The sequence below is a fragment of the Gavialis gangeticus genome, unplaced genomic scaffold (assembly GCF_001723915.1).
Source record: "Gavialis gangeticus isolate Ggan-Ray unplaced genomic scaffold, GavGan_comp1, whole genome shotgun sequence".
In the NCBI taxonomy this organism is placed as follows: domain Eukaryota; kingdom Metazoa; phylum Chordata; order Crocodylia; family Gavialidae; genus Gavialis; species Gavialis gangeticus.
In genome coordinates this window covers 41,841,730-41,853,337 of record NW_017729027.1, presented here as the reverse complement: position 1 = coordinate 41,853,337, position 11,608 = coordinate 41,841,730, and the positions used below count along the sequence as shown (strand labels likewise).

The 11,608-nt window shown below is 40.0% G+C and overlaps 1 protein-coding gene and 1 long non-coding RNA gene across 2 annotated transcripts in view; one reads left to right on the top strand and one right to left on the bottom strand.

The window, feature by feature from the left end:
• LOC109300015 overlaps positions 1-9,416 on the top strand; it is a 20,244-nt gene extending 10,828 nt beyond the window's left edge. The window contains exons 3-4 of the long non-coding RNA XR_002098093.1: positions 5,744-5,747; positions 9,406-9,416. This is a non-coding gene — a long non-coding RNA (uncharacterized LOC109300015). The remainder of the gene's footprint in view (positions 1-5,743; positions 5,748-9,405) is intronic.
• CSMD1 (CUB and Sushi multiple domains 1) overlaps positions 1-11,608 on the bottom strand; it is a 2,474,714-nt gene that overhangs the window by 817,923 nt on the left and 1,645,183 nt on the right. The window lies entirely within an intron of this gene.

The following is an 11,608-nucleotide window of genomic DNA, read 5'->3' as shown; positions in this document are numbered from 1 at the left end:
AAATTTGCCAAGGGGGACCAGCAGACAATGGGAGAGTCTCTGTTCCCCTGAGCATTACTGGGAGTAACAAGGAATAACGGCTATAAGTTGACGGAGAGTAGATTCAGGCTAGATAGCAGGAGGCACTACTTCACAGTCAGGGCGGGTAGGATCTGGAATCAATTTCCAAGGCAAGTGGTGCTCACTCCTACCCTGGGGGTCTTCAAAACGAGGCTAGATAGACACCTTGCCGGGGTCATTTGACCCCAGCATTCTTTCCTGCCCGTGGCAGGGGGTCGGACTTGATTTTCTGCTCAGGTCCATTTTGACCCTACCAACTATGAAACTATGAAACTATGTTCCAGGTCATTAATGAAAATATTAAATAAAACTGGCCCCAAGATCGACCCTTGGGGCACTGCACTTGATGCCAGCTGCCAACTAGACCTCAAGTCATTGATCACTACGCATTGAGCCCAATGATTCAGCCAGATTTTTATCCAGCTTACAGTCCATTCATCTACTCCATGCTTCCTTAAGTTGCTTGCAAGAATTCTGTGGGAGACCATAACAAAAACCTTGCTAAAGTCAAGGTATATCATGACCACTGCTTTCCCCGCATCTAAAGAGCCAGTTATCTCATAATAGAAGGCAATCAAGTTGGTCAGGCATGACTTGCCCTTAATGAGTGCATGATAACTGTTCCTGATCACTTTTTTCCTTTTCTAAGTACTTAGAAATGAATTCCTTGAGGACCTACTCCATTATTTTTCTGGGGAATGAGGTGAGGTTGATTGGTTGATTGGTCTGTAGTTCCCTGGATTCTCCATCCCTTTTTTAAAGATTGGCACTATATTTTCCTATTTCAAATTATTTGGGACCTCCCTGATCACCACAAGTTTTTAAATATAATGGCCAGCAGCTCTGCAATCACATCAGCCAACTCCTTCAGCACCCTCAGATTCATTACATCTACCCCATTGACTTGTACACATCCAGCTTTCCTAAATAGTCCCTAACCTGTTATTTCACCACTGAGGGCTGCTGATGCCTCCCAAAACTGAGCTGACCAGTGCAGTAATGTGGGAGCTGACCTTGCTTGTGAATACAGAATATATTAGAGAATATTGAGTCTTTCACCCTTTTCCTCCTCGTCTGTCACTAGGTTTCCTCCTCCATTCAATAAGGGATCCACACTTTCCCTGACCTTCCTCTTATTGCTAGCATACTTGTAGAAACCCTTCTTGTTTGCCTTCATGTCCCTTGGTTTCTGGAACTCCAATTGTGCTTTGGCCTTCCTGATTTCATCCATGCATGCATGAGCAATAGAGCAATATTTGTATGCTCCTCCCTAGTCCTCTGGCCAAGCTTCCACCTCTTGTAAGCTTCTTTTTTGTTTAAGTTTACTAAAGGTTCTCTGCTAAGCCAAGCTGGTCACTTGCCACACTTGCTATTCCTCCAGCACATCAGAGTGGCTGGTTCCTGAACCCTCAGTAAAGTTTCTTTAAAATACAAGCAGTTCTCCCTGGACTCCTTTCTCCCTCAGACTAGCCTGCCAAGGGATCTTGCCCATGAGTCCCCCGAGGGAGTCAAAGTCTGCTTTTCTGAAGTTAAGGGTCCATACTGTCATGTTCTCCTTTCTTCCTTTCCTCAGGATCCTGAACTCAAGCCTCTCATGGTCACAGCTGCCCAACTTGTCATCCACTTCTACATCCCCTACGAATTGTTTCCTGTTTGCAAGCAGTAGGTCAAGAAGAGCATAGTTTGTTTCTCCAACACTTGCACAAGGAAGTTGTCTCCAACACTTTCCAAATACTCCCTAGATAGCCTGTGCACTACTGTATTTGCGCTCCCAGCAGGTGTCAGGATGATTGAAGTCTCCCATGAGAACCAGGGCATGTGATCTGGAAAACTCCACTAGTTTTCTTTAAAAAAGCCTCATCTACCTCATCCTCCTAGTCTGATGATCTATAGTGGACACCCACCACAACATCACTCTTGGTGCTTTCCCCTCTAACCTTAACCCAGAGACTTTCAAAAAGTCTATCTCCAGTTTTATACTGGAGCTCTGAGCAATTATACAGCTCTTTTACATAAAGCGCAACTCCTCCTCCTCTTCTTCCCTGCCTGTCCTTCCAGAACAATTTGTACCCATCCATGAAAGTACTCCATTCATGAGAGCTATCCCACCAAGTCTGTTATTCCATTCATGTCATAAATCCTTGACTGTTCGAGGACTTCCAATTCTTTCTGCTTATTTCTGGGTCTCCGTATTTTCATGTACAAACACCTGAAGTAAATACCTGGTTCTCCTACTTTCCCACTTACCTCAGTGCTTTGGTCTCCATCAAACCTATTTTAAAGCCCTCCTCACTAGGTTAGTGAGCCTGTCCATAAAGATGTTCTTTCCTCTCTTTGTCAAATGGATCCCACCTCTTCCCACCAGTCCTTCTTTTCAAAACAATATACAATAGTTGAAGAAGCTGAAACCCTGCTGGTGACACCACCTGAGTAGCCATGCATTGATCTGCAGGATCTGTCCACTCCTGCCCGGAGCCTTCCCCTTGACCTGAAGGATCAAGGCTAGCACTACCTATTCCCCTACCCTCTTCACTCTTAATTATACATTTAATAACTATGCATTTAACCAATATAAATATAACTCTGTTTATTTTATGCCTACTCTGTTACAGTTATGCTCTGTTATGGTAATTTTGTGTATTCATTCTTTGCATATACTCATTAGTATTCATGTTCCAAGGTCTGAGGGCTACTTACACCTGTTTTTTACTATCTGTAGGCCTGACTCACAATTTGGGAGATAAAATGCTCAGGGAGATTGGATCCATGTATCCATAGGCCTTACCTTCTAAAACTGAAGTGTGTAGGTGCATAAATGTGGCTAATGAAAAGTTATACAAAGGTCATAGAAGGGTCAGGACTCACTGTTAGCACTACTGTGATATTTGCAGTGGGGCAGCTCTCAGCTCCAGCATAAGAACTGTGTATATGTCATGCGCAAAAGAAACTCAAGATAAAGATCACTCCCTGATTGGCCTTGTGGTTTATCAACTTCTCAAACATAAAGTGCTTGTGAGTTTAAGGTAGAAGCCCAATATTTACTATAGAGCTGATTTTTTTTATTCTTCTGTTGAGTATGTCAGGGTTTAAAGAGCTAGAGTTACATAGCGAAGTGTAAGTCACCCTTCCCAACTGAATGGGCTAGGTGGTAGCTCCCCTGGGTTGATTTGCTAATAACTGAGACAATTAAGTATTTTGGGTTTCAGTTAATGGTTAATAGTTAAGATTTTCTTTAAGGCTGTGTGTTTGTTCCCTTAGCCCTAGTAATAAATCTGTGTTAGTTTAACATTGGTTGGGATTGGGGCAGTTTACATCCCCTTGTTAAAATTTATTTTCCCAGGTTTCCACATAGGCATATTGTTTTATGTTTTACTTTCTTGCTTCCTAAAATCAGTATATTCAAAAGTGTTATACCTTCTAGCAGTCATTCTCCCAGGGCTGCCCTCAATAGTCAAATTAACCACAGGAAGATAAGTTTATGGTGAGGAGCCACTATAACAATTCTTACATGATCTCTTTTATTGAAGTAAAAAAAGGAAAGAAAAACGAAGGTGACAGCATTCTTGTTGTCTTTAAAGCTTCAACCAGTACCTTTCAGCCATAGCTCACAGGCTAAGCAAATTTACTGTGTAAACATTGCCTTAACTATTTTTAAGTGTCTTCTCTATAGAAAATATATTTGAATTAACCTACATGCATGCCTTTATGTGATATGTGCTTCTAAAATCCATTATGCTGGAAAACTTCCCAGCTAGCAGAAAGTTAAACACAATTTTGATTTTTTGTGGACAGGACAATATTTAAAAACAAGAAACTATTACATGACTGTGGTCACAGGATTTGTACAATTTGTTCAAGGTCATAAAAGAAATTTTTAGATGATTCTGGATCTAAATTCAAGCCTCCAGAAACCCATTCTAGTATAGCCATTAGTTCCATTTCCACTTTTTGCTGTATAGTTAGTTACATGCTGAAATCTGTTGCCATAAAAACAGCTATTGAAGGATTAGGTGACACAGTAAGAATAAACAGAGTAACTGTTTCACATGTGAAGAGTTTGATTTCACAAATTCTCACCTTGATTGACTTGGCTCAAATAAAATGGTTGGAAGGAAGAAATTCAGAAATTCTTGTCTTCACACCAGAAGGTGGAAAAATCCTCATTGTTGGATTATTTTAAACATTCATTTTGGGGCACACTGGCTAGCCATTCCATTTCTCATTTTCTGCCTCAGGGCAAATATCAAGTGTGCTGCTTTCATTTTTGCCTCCTGCTGCTGCACCAACTGTCAAAGTATCAGCAGGAAGCAAAAATCAAAAGATGAGGCATAAAGTAATATCATGCACATTTATGATTTTGAAATAGTTAATATTTTACAGGGCAGTATATGAGAAGGGAAAACACTACTTCCCTTGTTGCTTCTTGCTGGTGATAATAACAATTAAGCATAACATTATGTCTATGCAGAAACAGCTTTCTATGAAGCACATTACAAATAATTCATCTCAAATGATGAATAACATGTCATGATTGGTATGGATTAGACAACATGAGAAAAAGTTTTTGAGCTAATTATTTTGTAAAAAGGATTAGCTTGCAAGTACTGTGTGGCTAATCTTAAAACAAACCAACAAACAAACAAACACAAAAGACCCTAGTTTCTATGCTAACATGTATTAATAATAAATGAAGTACAAATTGACAGAAAACAAAATAACAACAAATACTGTATCTTGTGATTATTTTGTTCTCAGACAGTAAGTTCATCAGTACTTTAATAGCAACAGCAACAACAGAAGTAGCATCAACACCATAAAATAACTAGTGATTAGAGTACTAAAGATCTGGTTGGGGCTGATTGAGATGTGATATGAAACTGAACCTTCCCTGCCTGAAATATCTCATATAATGCAATTGAGAAAGATATTACTGATAAAATGTGCAAAGATGCAAACATAAAGAATAACTAAGAGTTCTCTTTGTTTCTCCTATCAAATTATTGCTGCGATTTTATTTCTTATAGTCAGCATAGAAAAAGGTAATATTTAGAAAGGATTAAAGGAAAGAACGTGAGATGGCTTGACAGAGAACATTTGACTAATGGCATCAAGAAAACTGGATTCTGTCCTTTGACTTGCCATTGACATACCATACTATTTTGGGAAAGTCACTTTGCTCTCTGCAGACTGTGGAAAATTATATTTTTCTACTTGTTTATTTTGTAAAATGTTTTATCAAGGTGTTGCAGATAGCATAGTTCTAAGTGACAGATCAACTAATATATAAGTAAAGACTGGAAGATTGGCTAGCAAAAAAGACCAGTATAGCAAAAAAGACCCTTGTGGGCAGCACTGGAAGATTTCTTCAAAGATCCTCCAGAAAGCCTCTGATATTTATAAGTACTCACAGAAATGACTGACAGGCAACCTGTAATTACAACTTCAAAGTTTTAAGTACAGCCATGAACTTCTAATAAAAATTTGTACTTTATATGCAACAATGCATTATTAAAGATGGGCAACTAATATAATGTGTTGACTCACATTCATTAACTAAATTAATTCTAATACAATGAATGTTATAATTATTTTAGAGTAAAATGCTTAAGCATTCAAATGATAGCAAGGTTTTGTTAAACTATCTTTTGTAATGTGCTCTTAAATACTATTTGATTCCATGAAGGAATGTTTTCCCCTATTTTGTATATACACATCAGGGTTTCTGGTTACTTGGGAGGGGGGTTGTTTGTTTGTTTTTGTTTTTGTTTTGAGGGGTTCACCTTCCTCAGAAGCATTAGATCTTAGCTGCAGCCAAGGTTGGGGATTTTGAATGGAGTGTTCCAGTGCTTCTTTTAGGACTAAAATCTAGAGGTTTCTTCCTAGATGGTCATGCCCTTTTGCACAGGGTCAGACTACTTACCACATTTGGGATCAGGAAGGAATTTTACCCCATGGTGATATTGTTACGGACTGTAGGGGTTTTTTACTTCCTTTCTAACTGGCAGTGGAAGGAAATGGCCTTCTTGGATCTCTCAAGAATATTTTAACAACCCTGGCAGTACTGAATCATTGACCACCATTGTGCACTTGTTTTGTGCATAGCAGGTGAGGGTGCTATGCCTTGTAGTTGTGCAACAGGATTGACTACAGAATTTTAGTAATCAGTTAGACAAGGGTTTTTATAGGATGGTTTGGATAGAGGTGATCCTGCCTCTGGCAGGGACTTGGACAAGGTGACCTCCAGTGGTCCCTTCTAGCCCCACTTTTCTATGATTCTATGAAATAATAATAATTTTTATTAAATATTAAAGGTAAATATTTGTGGGTTTATAATTAAAATGAATTGTAAATAGTGGGAAAATGTTAAACTGTTGAACAATTTTAAATATTGAAAACCAACAAGTGAATGGTCTGAGTGCAATATCAATAATTTTTATGAAATAAAATGTTTTTTAACTAGAGAAAATGTCTTCGATTAAGAATGTAATGACTCATGAAGGCTCAGAGTGATACTTTTAAATATTTAGGTCATTTATTTGATCCTACTTACAGTAGATTCTTACTTACTGAAAACAGTTACTTTGTGCTCTCTCTGCAATTATTTGGTGATCTCTGTTAATTACCCTAACAAAAGCAAATTCATCATAATATACAGTATTGCATATTACAACTGAAAGACCAATAATGGCTAGTAAAATGAAAGCTGATCTGCCCTACATATGTCCTACTGTGCGCATCTACACATGCACTAAAGCACAACTAAATATAATGCACATTAAACTAATGTGCACTAAGTGATTTTTAGCAGGAGTCTACACATGCAGAGACTTGGCATTAAAGGACATTTTACACATGCTTGTATTGCAGTACTGGGAGTTTTGAAAAGTACCCAGTGCTGTGATGCATAGTTTTATAAGCAGTGCTGAGAAAATGGCAGCAGTGCACTTCTGAACTAAAACACCTCAGAGGTGCTTTAATCCAAAAGTTCACTGATGGCTTTTTCTGGATCCCAACACATATTTCGCCACTTATACAACTGCATGCAGCGCAATGCAGTTCACCTCAGGTCACGTGCAGAGCAGACTCAATTAATTGACTCTGCTCCGAAGTGGCAGGTCTCTGGAATGTGCCTGGAAAAAAAAGTATGTGCATAAATGCCCTACGTTAATGCACTTGGCACTAAGTTGGTGCTAAGTCCCTGTAGCCCTACCATGTGCCCCTAGTGGCTGGGCAGACCCAATAAGTCAAGGACCTGAGGAAATATGCAAAACTTCTGTTACAATTACTAAGGCATATCTTATGCTGCACTACAGCTTGTCTATGTTAGAAGACTTTTATCTCCAGAGCTATAAACTCAGTACCTTTCACAACTGAGAGAGAAAAAAGGGAGAACTCATGCAGTGCAGATTAAGAACCCCAGTGGGAACAGAACTGGATGTTCAAAATAAATAAATGAATAAAGCAAACTAGTATGCTCCTATTAAGAAACTTGAGCTTTATGCTACCATGTTGAATAAGAAGTTTGTTCTCATTAAAAATGGTTTCATTTTCCTACAATCCATTTTGATCAGCTTCTAATATTAAAATCACCAACAAAAAGCCTAATTACTATAAAGTGGTTTATGAAATTATGTCAGTGTAACTGACATGATGATACATTTATGGATCTCCATATATTGTATTTCATTATATATGCACTGCAATTTCTTCATAATTTTCCTAGTATGAGTGATGAGAAAAATTTACCTCTTGCCAGGAGGATCCCAAAAGGCTCAATAGATCATTTCAACCCAGTACAACCTGGGGATTAATAATCATTGATTAAGGCCTTAATCAGTTATTCTGAATTTTACCCATAATCTTTTATACCTAATAATATACCAGTTTGACTTATTTTGTCCAGGTTGCATGAAAACAAGAGAAGAGGGGCCTAATTATGTTTTCATTTATACTGCTGGGAGTTCTTCTATAATAAGAGGAGGGCCACTCGTATGATCAAGGGGCAGCAGGGTAGGTCCTATGAGGAAAGCTTGCGGGACCTGAACCTGTTCAGCCTTCAAAAGAGAAGGCTGAGGGGGGATCTTGTGGCCTGTTATAAACTGGTTAGGGGGGATCAGCAGGAGCTGGGGGAGTCCCTGTTCCCCCTAGCGCCGCAAGGAATACCAGGAACAATGGTCACAAGCTGGCGGAGGGAAGGTTTAAGTTGGACATTAGGAGGCGCTACTTCACGGTCAGGGCGGCTAGAGTCTGGAACCAGCTTCCAAGTGAGGTGGTGCAGGCTCCCACCCTGCGGGTTTCTAAGAGGAGGTTGGATGACCACCTTGCTGGGGTCGTTTGACCCCAGTGCTCTTCCTGCCATGGCAGGGGGTCGGACTAGATGATCTGCTCAGGTCTCTTCCAACCCTAGAAACTATGAAACTATGAAAACATTCATTTCAGGAACACACTTAAGTATGCACTTAATTCTAAGCATTTAATATTATTCTGCATAGGAATGAATTTAAATATTTCCTTAAGTATTTCCTGGGTCATTACCTAAATTAGAAGCAGTGGTTGTGAAGTCAGCGGTCTTACATGTTCATACATTCATGAGATTCCTCACCCAGCCAGGGACTTGCTGGTAACTGCTACACCACTGGACCAGGGCAGGAGGCTGGGACCTGCTCCTCCCTCAAAGTTCTTTCCAAGCCCCCTGCTTTGATCACCTGATCAGGCCACAGGGCTGAAAAAGAGCTGCAGGGCTGGGACCTGTCCCAGACTGAGACAATTCCCAGCCAACCCCAGGCTGTATGGGGAAGTCTGCATGCACAGCTTGGAGCTGTTTGGGACCTACCCCGAAACTGGCAGGGGACCTGCAATCATGGAGCTAGTGCTGGGAGCTCCTTGCTGCCAGGATGGGGACATTGCCTTGGCTCAAGATCTGCTATAGGAGCCTGTCCCAGCATCAAGCAGCTCCCAGGGGCAGGGAGCAATTTCCCATCCCCTGCTGTCTGGCTGAATGGGAGCAAATTTCCTCCGGTCAGCTATCTACACATGCCTTATTGCACAGAAACTATTCCACAGTTAATTTGATCCCTTTGTTTGCAGGTAGCAAATTTACTGCTGAGCAGACTAATATTCTGCACAGTGTGTACATCTACACATTCATTTAGGCACAGTAGTTACTGCACATTTAGTTTAGTACTTGCTTAATGAAGTAGTAGCTAAATGTGTAGTGCTGGCGCATAGTGTTTTTGTGATGATTACTGCACAGTAGTATAATAACCCTGCACAGTATTAGCATGGTTTTTGACCAGCATGCTACTGCACAGTGTTATTAAGCTACTGTGAAGTAAGGGTCTCGAGTAGATGTGCCCACTAAGTATCTGCACATGTAGATGGTAATGCTTACTGCACAGTAAATTGATCTACTGCCAATACCAGATTTAGGCTTCAGCTACAGCTTAGGGCCTCACAATATGAGGGGCCTCTAAATAAGAAAAAAAAACCTGACTCAATATCAATTTTTATAATAATCAGTTGGTAGATAAAGGAGATATGGGGAAATGATTCTCTAAATATGGATATTTTCATTTTATTAAGACAAATATATACATATATTGGATTATTTTTATTGTACGGGGCCTCTTAAGATGGACATAGCTCAGGGCCTCAGCATGTCATAATCTGGAACTGTCTACAACTTAGTAAAACGTCTCATGTAGACATGCCCACTGAGTATTATAATTCCCATAGACCATAGAAATACAAATATTTTAATGTCAATTAAATAATTTTATCACTGTATACAAGATGAAATTTATATGTAACTACATTAAACATTAATTGATTATGGATGTGGAAAATGTCAAAACAAAATAATTTTCCTAAAAAGACATAGCTAAAATCTTCTTGTATTAATTTTTCAGTGTATTCATTTTACATCTACTTCTACAAGCCTACACCTAATTTCTGAAAAGAAAAACCCAAAAATTTTAAACTAATATAACTAACTGCTTCCACCATAAAACATTCTGCTTACTTTACCTCTAAACTACTTGATGTTGTTTGAATGGATAGACTAGAGATGTCCTTCATATCTCCACTATCAGTAAACTACTCTTTTAAAAAATGCCTTCCTTTAAATAGCCATATTGGAAAAGGTTTCATGGTTCAGAGGTAATTACTCTGTCATGAAACACATAGCATCACAAAGAATGAAGGTTCCCTAGGCAAAATTCATGAGCTGCGCAGCAGGACCATGCAGAAGAAACTGAAGAATGGGAAAGATAATTGGTGCCACATTACCTCCAAAAGAAGAAAGAGAAGGAAAGTCACCAAAAGCAGATTTAAAGTACCTCAGCACAAGTACAACTGCTGAGAGAATGCCTTTGATGATTCCACAAATGGAAGAGATCAGAAGTAGACCTCATTGACAAAAAGGCAGGAGTCACACAGGCTTAGGAGTGAGGATGCTGTGATCAGTATAGTGGATGTAGTCCATTGTTCTCCTCAAGAGGGAGTCAAGGAACTCATTTGTGGTCTAGATTAGTGTTTTTCAACCTGTGCATCACAAGAATATATGAAAGGGTTGTGAAAAAACTTTAAAAATGGATCAACAAAATGGATTCTCCTTTAAAGGAATAAAATGTGGGAAATGGTGGCTATTCCCTTGTAGGCTGTCAGAGTTCCAGCCTGCAATGGGCTGCTTGGGGTCCTCCATACCCTATACACACACCCCTGCCCCACACATTGTGGGGCTGGTGCCTGGGGGCAGTGGGTCAGAAGTGAGGGGCAATGGATTGGGACTTGCCATCAATATTTACAAATGGGTCCTGGCACAAAGAAGTTTGAGAACCACTACTCTAGACAACATTCCTGAGAGAGATGATGAAAGCCTGGAGACTAAATTCAGTATTAAGACATGATGAAGAGATTGTCAAAACTTATCAGACCCTCAGACCACTACCCTTTCCTGCTCATTCATGTGAGCATCAGTAATACTGCTAGGAATGACACTGAAGATAAGACACTGTAGACTTTTCTAAACTGTGTTAACAGCCAGCTCTGGGGAGGACATGGCTAAGCAGGCACCCACACCCACCCACAAAAATCTAGTACTAAGCTACAGAGCCAAAAGTTGGCCCTTAGGTGGCTCCATGCTTATCCTCGCTGTCTGCCTTCACGCTCAGGAATGCATCACTGTACTTGGGTAGGCAGAGAGTATGCAGCCCTATGATCCTTAGGACACACTGGGTACATGTACAAGATACCTTATGTCACAGTAGTGATGAGCTATGGTGATGTAGCATTAGTGGGCACAAACTGTGATGCCAACACTTCTGCACAGCAGCTCATTGCTACTGGATAGTAGGGTTGAAAAAGACCAATGCAATGTCCAGATCTGCGCAGTAACAGCAGTTATTGTGCAGTCATTTAGTACTTGCTAAAGTACTAAAGCAAAGCTAAAGCATGTACTAAATGACTGTGAAGTAACAACTACACAATCAGGCCCCTTTGGGCCCCAGGGGAGGCTCACCTGGGTCTAGAGTGAGTGAGGATTTAGTTA